Source organism: Oryx dammah, unplaced genomic scaffold (genome assembly GCF_014754425.2).
Source record: "Oryx dammah isolate SB20612 unplaced genomic scaffold, SCBI_Odam_1.1 HiC_scaffold_11150, whole genome shotgun sequence".
Taxonomy (NCBI): Eukaryota; Metazoa; Chordata; class Mammalia; order Artiodactyla; family Bovidae; genus Oryx; species Oryx dammah.
The window spans coordinates 1,447,034-1,455,970 of NW_024080543.1; the positions used below are offsets into that span (position 1 = coordinate 1,447,034).

General features: G+C 39.9%; 1 long non-coding RNA gene across 1 annotated transcript in view; it reads right to left on the bottom strand.

Annotated features, from left to right (window-relative positions):
* Positions 1 to 6,460: 6,460 nt before the first annotated feature.
* Positions 6,461 to 8,937, bottom strand: part of LOC120860643 — a 2,695-nt gene continuing 218 nt past the window's right edge. Inside the window, exon 2 of the long non-coding RNA XR_005720388.1 lies at positions 6,461 to 6,805. This is a non-coding gene — a long non-coding RNA (uncharacterized LOC120860643). The remainder of the gene's footprint in view (positions 6,806 to 8,937) is intronic.

The following is an 8,937-nucleotide window of genomic DNA, read 5'->3' on the forward strand; positions in this document are numbered from 1 at the left end:
CACCAGGCTCCTCTCTCCATGGGATTCTCTAGGCAAGGATACTGGAGTGGGTTGCCATGCTCTCCCTCAGGAGATATCTTCCTGCCCCAGGGATCGAACCCATATCTCCTATGTCTCCTGCATCGGCATGTTCTGCGTGTTCTTTACCACGAGAACCACCTGGGAAGCCCCAAGACACATGAACATCGGTGGATTGGGGATCCACGGGGCACAGACAGAACCGTTCCTCCAACAAAACTGAAGAATGACTTTAAAATCTCAAACAAAGCATGAGTATACGTGTTCACAACCGTCATGTAGCAAGGGTTTCTTCGATCTGAAAACTGGCATCGATGAAGGACTGTGTGAAGCATATTTCCAAGTCTATTTGGCAAACATAGCCTAAGTTGGCTATATTTAGTCCTCAAACGAATGAGAATGTCATGAGGAGTGGCCGTTTCAAATAAGTAGCATGGGAAGCTGTTTACACTTATTGTGATGCGTGGTATACCACATTCACACATTTCAGGAGCATTGGTGCAAAAACGATACATTTCTCAGGGGAAGCTTCTACATGGACTGTTGGGATCGGAGCTCTAACTCATACAGACATGCTTTTACTTTTAAAAGGATCCTGCATGATAAGCAAACTGAACACTGAACACCTAGATGGTGAGCTCTGTACTAAATGATTTTAAAGCTAGTAGATGGGATGAGCTGATAAGGAAGACTACAAACGAGTCATCTTCTTCAACCTGGTCAAACTCCTGATAGTCATACAAGTGAATGAAAAGTGAAGCCTGTTGTCATTAAATCGGTTTAAAAGAAATAGAATAGGAAAACAAATGAGTAAATCTTGTTTTCTTCATAAACATGGTATTATTTCTGCACAGCTTTGTTACTGGCATTCATAGAATACCTTCAATAATAACTTCTCACGGGGAAATGGATTCACATTCTATATCGATTCACATCTATAATGGATGCCCTAGCTGTTTGATACTATTGCCTGAATGAATGCAACTTATGTGGCTTCACAAACGACAAACACGACGAACATAATAGGGATTAAAAAACCTGAGTGACATGAACGTTAAGACTTAGTAGAGTTGCTCTCCAGAATAATGATCCTATTATTCACTCTAGCCATAGTACTGGAATCTGTACATGAACACCCCTGCGAAAGAAACTGAAAGGATAGAATAATAATAAAGGAACTTCATCACTATATTCCTAATGTAAACGTTCAACACTATGTTTTCTTTTAAACTAACTTTCATATTTGGTCTACTCTAACCTCTTCTGTGTTCACTTTATGCTATACTTATTGCGAACAGTAAAATTACCATAGGAGCTCTAATTAATTTTTTTCTTGCAAAGCTATTGAGAGAACCAAAGGCTGATATCCACATCAAACAGGAGAAACGTAATGGAAACTGTAAACAATTTTATGGAATAACATTTCCGTGCTCCTATTCAGTCAAATGGACACTCAAAAGGATGTGATTTTTCTGAATGTTTATTTCAGAAACTTGGAATTGGATGACTGCAAACGATAAAATGAATAATATACATAATATTCATAATATACAGTTTGTCATTCTTTTTTCTATTCTGCCACAGCTAACTGACAGGAAGTCAGTTGTAGTAACTACTACTAACATAAGACCCTCACCAAGAAGTGAAGATATATAGGAAAATCCATAATAGATCTAAAAACCATCCAAGAGAAAATGATAATAAAAAAATACAGTGACATCTTAGTTGGTATAACAAACAGGATGATTATGAAAGCAAAGCCAACAATCATGTATAGGGCATGGAAGCCCGTGGCTGTCATGAGTGTTGACTTGTATCCTGCATCTGAGGTTGTTAAAAGTGCTTTGTAAAATCCAGAGGTTTGCAGCCATTGGAACCTCCTGAACAGACTGAAATAAAAAGGGTGTCCAGAATATCCTGACGATTTCCATCTACTAGGCTGTGGAGAGCTCGAGCGATACATACTCCAGAGGACAGAAGACAGACAGGTTGGGAACACGTCTACCGCACTCAGGGACAAAGGGCGTGTTGCTACTCAGCCTAGTACAAGTGGAGAAACGACACCTCAGTGATTCAACCTTTAAAGACTCCATACATATGAGAACGACTGGTATGAATAAACCTTCAGAAGCGCCTTCTCAGACCTCCTCCCGTCATAAGCACAAGCATCATGAAAACACTGAGTTTTCATGGTCTCACACAAAATTAGACTCACTTATGACACTGCTTTGACAAGAGTTGAACTACTCATTGTGAAAGAGAAATGATCCTTTCTTCTCTGAAGATTTGTGAATCATTCGTTGGGTGCGGTGAATAAACTCCTTAAGGATCTAATACATAAAAATGCAATAGGCTAAGCACAGATTTTGTTCTCCGTTTCTCAGAGGATGGAACATTTTGTATTTGCACTGATTTTATGTCTTGAGTTCATGTACAATTATGTATTGAGTTTTTTAGTTGAAATACAATAGGACTAAAAATATTGATATAGTACTAATAACTCATGTTGGTATGTGTGGTTGTCACACAGGATTCACTGGAGATTTAAATTCACAGTTGTCCATGTAAAGGATGAATGCTATTTAGCTTCTTTGTGAATCTAGACCATGAATGAAGAGCTTTCCTCAACATATTTCACTGAGGGAAATACGAGGATGATAGGCATAATCCTATGCTTCGACTCATGGATATCTAAGCACTGCTCACAATACAGATCTGATTTTCAAAATCAGGGTTCTTTGAGTGTCCTTGAAGAGCATTTGTTTTTCTGGATACAGAAGAAAAAAACTCATGAGTATCAAACTTGTTCACATAAAACATGTGTATGAATTGTTATCTTCCTGAACCGGGGATCAAACCCACATCGCTTCCACCTCCTGCACTGGTAGGTAGATTATTTACCGACTGTGCCACCTGGGAAGCGACATACATTTCAAGGACCGCTGCCGTCAGCTTCTACTGTTCGTGACCAAAGGAGGAGAAACAACATTGGAAGAAGTACTCATAAGGGTACTCATAGGAAGTACTCGTAAGTCAAGGAACTGTTATACTGGGTACTCTTGTTATTACTGGGACGAGTCAGTTCCTCCAGTGATGATGGGTATAACTGAAAAATTATTACCAATGCATGGGAAGCTATTGCTTCAGGGATGCCTACTTCAGCATGAAGGACTGCACTTCAAAGGATGCCTGCTATTCCAGCTCAAGCAACAGATAGTGAAGTGCAGATCGTTGTCTTTTGTTGAAAATAATCAGCAGTTTCTCAACATACGTAACATGCCAGAGGAACCCTTGGGATGGAACTCTAAAAACAGGTTAGGCCCTCTTTTTGCCAAGCCCTGCGATAAAATACAAATCAGAAAAAGAAAAATAGCATCGGTTTTATCAGGACTTCCTCATCTGTTCTTTCTCGATAGCAGGAAGCAGACATGGAGGCCAGAGGACTGCAGGATTTCATTGGGAACTAACGTTGGGTGGGGTGCAAGCTCATCGCTCTAGTAAGAATGTGGCTCAATGAAACGGACTTTCATTCACTTCATGGACATAGAGTTCTATAATCCTTCATTAAGGAATTCAATAAGTTATACTTCCTTACACCCTCACAATCTCTTGGTTTACAAGAATGTCAATGCCTAGTCCAGCACTAATACAATGAGCGTTACAGGTAGTATTAGCGTATAAGTGATGATGAGCAATGACAGGAAGTGTATTTATTCTCTGTCTGATTTCTTGATATTTTATGTAATTTTTTAATAATATACTTACAGATGTGAATATTTTAGTGGCATGTATAAAGGCACGTTGAGTAGCGCTATGATAACTCATAGTGTTGGCATGATAATTATCATGGTTACTGTGTCTTTTTCATATATTCCTTTTGAGAGTCTCTTCCATTATACATGATCATAAGATATTCAATAGTTTCCTAAACTGTACAGGAGGTCCTTGTGGCTTCTTTCATATATAGTAATGTATTTGTTAATAATTCAAACAAAAACTGGTACACACATATTCATAGTGACATTCACAATAGCTCAAAGGTAGAACTCATTCAAGTGTCTATTGGTGGGTGACTGAATATGCAACACAGGGTATATTCAGAAGCTTCAACGGTATTCCACTTTACAAAAAATTACATTAAATGGTGCTGCCACTCTGCAAGACATTCCAGAAATGACTGCAAAACCAACACGTGGAATAAATACATAGTTCAATTCCAATTCACGCTATGTACCCAAAAGGTTTGGGAAAGGGGGCTGAAAACACGTATACTTCTTCAGTCATACTCACAACAGCATGATTCACACTGGCAAACAAACGGAAGTAATCTAAGTGTCCATGGCAGCCCATTCCATAAACAAACTGTGGTATACACACAGTGGAATCTGATTCGGCCCTTCAGAGTCAGTCATTCTGACAATGCGACAATGTGGACAAACCTTATGGTCATTACATGAAGTGAAATAAACCAGACCAAAAAAAGGACAAACGTTCTGTGATTCCACTCGTATGAGATATCCAAACAAGTCAAATCTGTCAGAAAAAGCAGAAAGTGATTCTGACGGATCGAAGAGAGTTCGTGTTTCGTGGACCTCAGTTTCCCTTGGAAAACCTGACTTCCCGGGGTATCTCCAAAACCAGTTAGACAAATAATTGGAAGCTATATCCAGTCAAATGAATGTAGACATAATTTTACAGTTTACACCAAACTCACTCAAACTTCTCAACAGACAAAAGGCAAAACTATATCTATGCTACCTCAGCTTAGCTTAAAACTGTATCTACAGTACCTCAGTTTTGCTTATAAAATTTAACAACAACAACAACACACTAAAGTCTATCCAAAGGAGGATATAAAACATATATAACATCAACTTTAAAAAATTAGAAATTTAAACTGTGAAAAACCTTATTCACAAAACTTAAACACAAGCCACAGAAAAATATAGTTATAAAATACATATCTGATAAAGGATTGTACTCCAACTATACCAAAAAATCTAGAACATTCTCATTAAGAATGTATAAACCTAAACACCTGGCCTACAAAAATATAAAGATGGTAAATAAGCCTATCAAAAATACTCAAAATCACATATCATGAGGAAATTACAAACTAAAATAACAGTGAAGTAGCACTGCACACCTATTAGATCCAGTAAACTCAACAAAAGAGGGGGGCACAGCTTCTCTGGTGGCTCAGTGGTAAAGAATCTGCCTGACAACGCAAGACACTCTAGTTCGATCACCCACCCCGGAAGATCCCACATGCCACAGAGAAACGTAGCTGGATTTTTCCACAGCTAAACAAGGCTCACCTGTGACCTGAATACTATATGTCTAGCACTTACTAAACAGCTTTGAAAACGTGTCCAGACAAAAAGTATCACACGATTATACACAACAGCTCTACTTGTAATAACTAAAAAATTTCAAATATCGAGATGTCTTCAGTAGATGACAGTGAAAACAAATGGGGATACATCCAAAGTGAAGGGGAGCAAATGCTACCACAAAATATACCACCTCAGCATGAGAATTCGTTGGACCCAATTAACTTTTTTTTTTTTTTTGAGGACACATGATCATCTCTGAAACCCAAGTTCAAGACGGCTCTTCTGTGAGTCACATTTACCGGAGAAATCTCATTTCAAAGGAATCCTCTCTATATGCCAGATAGAAGGATGAGACACAGTCTTTTGAAACTTTTTCTTTTCTGTCAATAGGGAAAGCTAAGCCGTAAATCTGTACAAAAACCGTACCCTTCCTTTCCTTTGGTTTTATTTCTTTAACATTTGTTTCTTTTTTGATTAGGCTGCGCCAGGTCGACCTTCATTGAGGCAAGCCAGATATTTAGCTACAGCATGCAAACTCTTCGTTGTGGCATAGGAGATCTAGTTCTCGGATCAGGGAATGGACCTGAGCCTCCTTCTTTGGGAGTGTCTGGTCTCAGCCACTGGACCACCAGGAAGTGCCTGTTTTGTTTTTAGGTGAAGATGGTATCTAAGGTGATATCTTGGGCCATTTCAGTCACTGACTCAGTTTCCTGAGTTTCTCCAAAGTACGCACAAGGTGCACATTATTAAACTGGTTTGCGAAACAAGTAAAGGTTGTCTGCTACAACACTGTATGCTTACCAATATCTAAATGGTAAATGGCATATTATTTATTTTTAATTGCTATGGGGGGAAAAAGAATGCAGGATTCATACATGTTACAACATAAATAAACATTAAAACCCCAACTTCAGTGAAAAAAAATCCATATAGAAAAGGCCACCCAGAACCTATATTCACCATGTCTGCTTTCAATCCATCCAAATAACTGGAAATGTCAGTAACACTCTAAATAAAGAAAAAAGGACGAGGATGGAAAAAAGATATATTCATACACTTGAACAATTGCTAAAAGTGGAAGTGGGGCTGTGGATATGATTTCCTGATTTTGGAGATTATGTGCTGGTTCTATAGAAGGTACCCATTTTGGATAAAACACATAGAGTATTTTAGATGATGTGGCAAATGCCAGGACTTTTTCCCATTGCTAGGCGTTTTCTGTACATTTTAAATGACTGGAAAGGAAACTATGTTTGAAAACAACCATATCAATACCACAAAAGAAATGTAGAGTAGACAGGCAGGAAACTTTCTTCTACAGGCCAAGACTTACCCAGACAAAGTTCAAGGGAAGCTGTGATGCTCACTGCCCTTGAAGGAGTCCACATGGAATGAAGAAGTACTGTGGGAAGTCTATTAGGAACCACCATGGTTTGGGTCCTCTGGATGACCTATTGGAGGAGAAACAGATTTTACAAATAAAAGTTTTCCACATAACTTCACAAAAAGTTGTTAGACTACATTCAGTAAAGCTGAATCATTTCGGATCAATTTAAAATCAAATAAAATATTACCATTTACGATCCCAATCAATAGACAAATCATCACTTGCGTTTCTATACACTAATAACAAGCAGAAACAAACATTAAGAAAATCCCACTTATCACTGCATCAAAAACAATAAAACAGCCAGCAACAAACGTAATCAAGGACATAAAAGACCAGTCGTCAGAAAACTAGAAAGCACTGATAAAGAAACCAAAGAAAGCACAAATACACAGAAAACTATTCCACGCTCACGCACTGCAACAATGAGGAATTAAAAGGTCCATTCCAACCAAAGTCATCAACAAATACACTGACTGCAATCACAAAGTAATATTCGATGGCATTTTTTCACAGAAATAGAAATATTTCTAATATTAGACTGCTGATATTGAACAGGACCTTAAACGGCCGAAAAGACTCTGAGAAAGAAGAACACAGCTGGAGGCATCTTCCTATACGACTTCAAAGTACATCACGGAGCTGTAGTGGCCACCACCGTGAGGAACTGGCAGGAACACAGACACATGGACTCCAGGAGAGAATAGAGAGCCCAGGAACCAACCCACACGTACATGGTCAGTTCATGAAAATCAAACCAGGAAGAAGCAAAGAGGAAAGGACAGTCTTCTCAAGAAACAGTGACAGAAAAACGGCCACCTACACGGAAGAACATCAGTGGTCATCCTCGAGATCATCTAACACAAATCTAACTAAAAACCCACCGTTTTGCACAAGGAGCTCTTTCCCGCCTGAGTCCTCTGAGACCTCTAACCTCCAGTCAGCCCTCAGCTGGAAAAAGAAAAGTCTACTCCGTCCTCATTTTTTTGCTCTTGCAGCACCTCCCTGCTGGTGGGCACTGAGGCAACCCTGCTCCTCTCAGCCTGGATGCAGCCCTGTTATCCAGAAGCCTGAGCCCTGATGGTCCTGAGACAAAGCTCCCGCCAGCCAGCTGCTCACCGAGCAGAGTCTAAAGGCAAAGCGTCCTGCGCCCACGGCTCAGAGGGGCGTTTGGCGCCCCCTGCGGGCCGCCAGAGAAGAGCGGGCAGCCCGGCGCTCACAGACCTCGGAGGGCTCACCCAGAAGCAACTCTGTTGTGAGCACTCAGACTGGAAGCCCAAACTGACATGGAGCAGAAGAGCTCCATGACCCTCCTTAAACCATGGCTAAGGAACAATCAGAGCCTGTATGGAATGCAGCCATAAGAAGGAACACATTTGAATCCGTTCTAATGAGGGGGATGAACCTAGAGTGTATTAAACAGGGAAGTCAGTCAAAGAGAGAAAAACATGGAATCTAGAAGGATGGTACTGACGAGTCTGTTCACATAGCAGCGATGGAGATGCAGACGTAGAGAACAGACTTACGGACAAGGGTGGGGAACAAGACGGAGAGGGTGAGATGAGTGGAGAGACCAGCATGGATGCAGGTACACCATTTGTAAATAGACAACCAATGGGAATTTGCTGTAGGACTCAGGGAACTCAAACTGGGGCTCCGTAATCACCTAGAGAGGTGGAATGTGTGTGAGGTGGGAGGGAGATTCAAGAGCAAGAGGACATAGGTACACCTGTGGTTAATTCATGTGGATGTATGACAAATCAAACCAAAATTAGAAAGCAATGATCAATCAACTAAAAAGAAATAACTGTTTAAAAAATATGAACATAAACAAATTTTGCAACAAGGTAATTCCATTTAAAAAACTATAGAAAGTTTAGAAAACAACAAAAGATCTACATGACCATTGGTCTGGCGATCAGGTCTAACACACACACACAAAAGCCAACTTACCAAATTACGGATATAAATTATTTAAAAGATTGACTTATAATTTTATACATTTACCCTGTGGAGGACCTTACTCGAGAGAACCAAAAACAAACTGTGAAATGAACCACGGACCACCCACCCTTGCCAGGCCACAGAGAAAAGAAAACCCTTGCAGGAGTCATCTTACAACAGGAGGTCCTGCTAAGGAACAAGGAATGAACACGCTACCACCAACCAGAATTCTGGAGAGGTCAGAAGGAGATG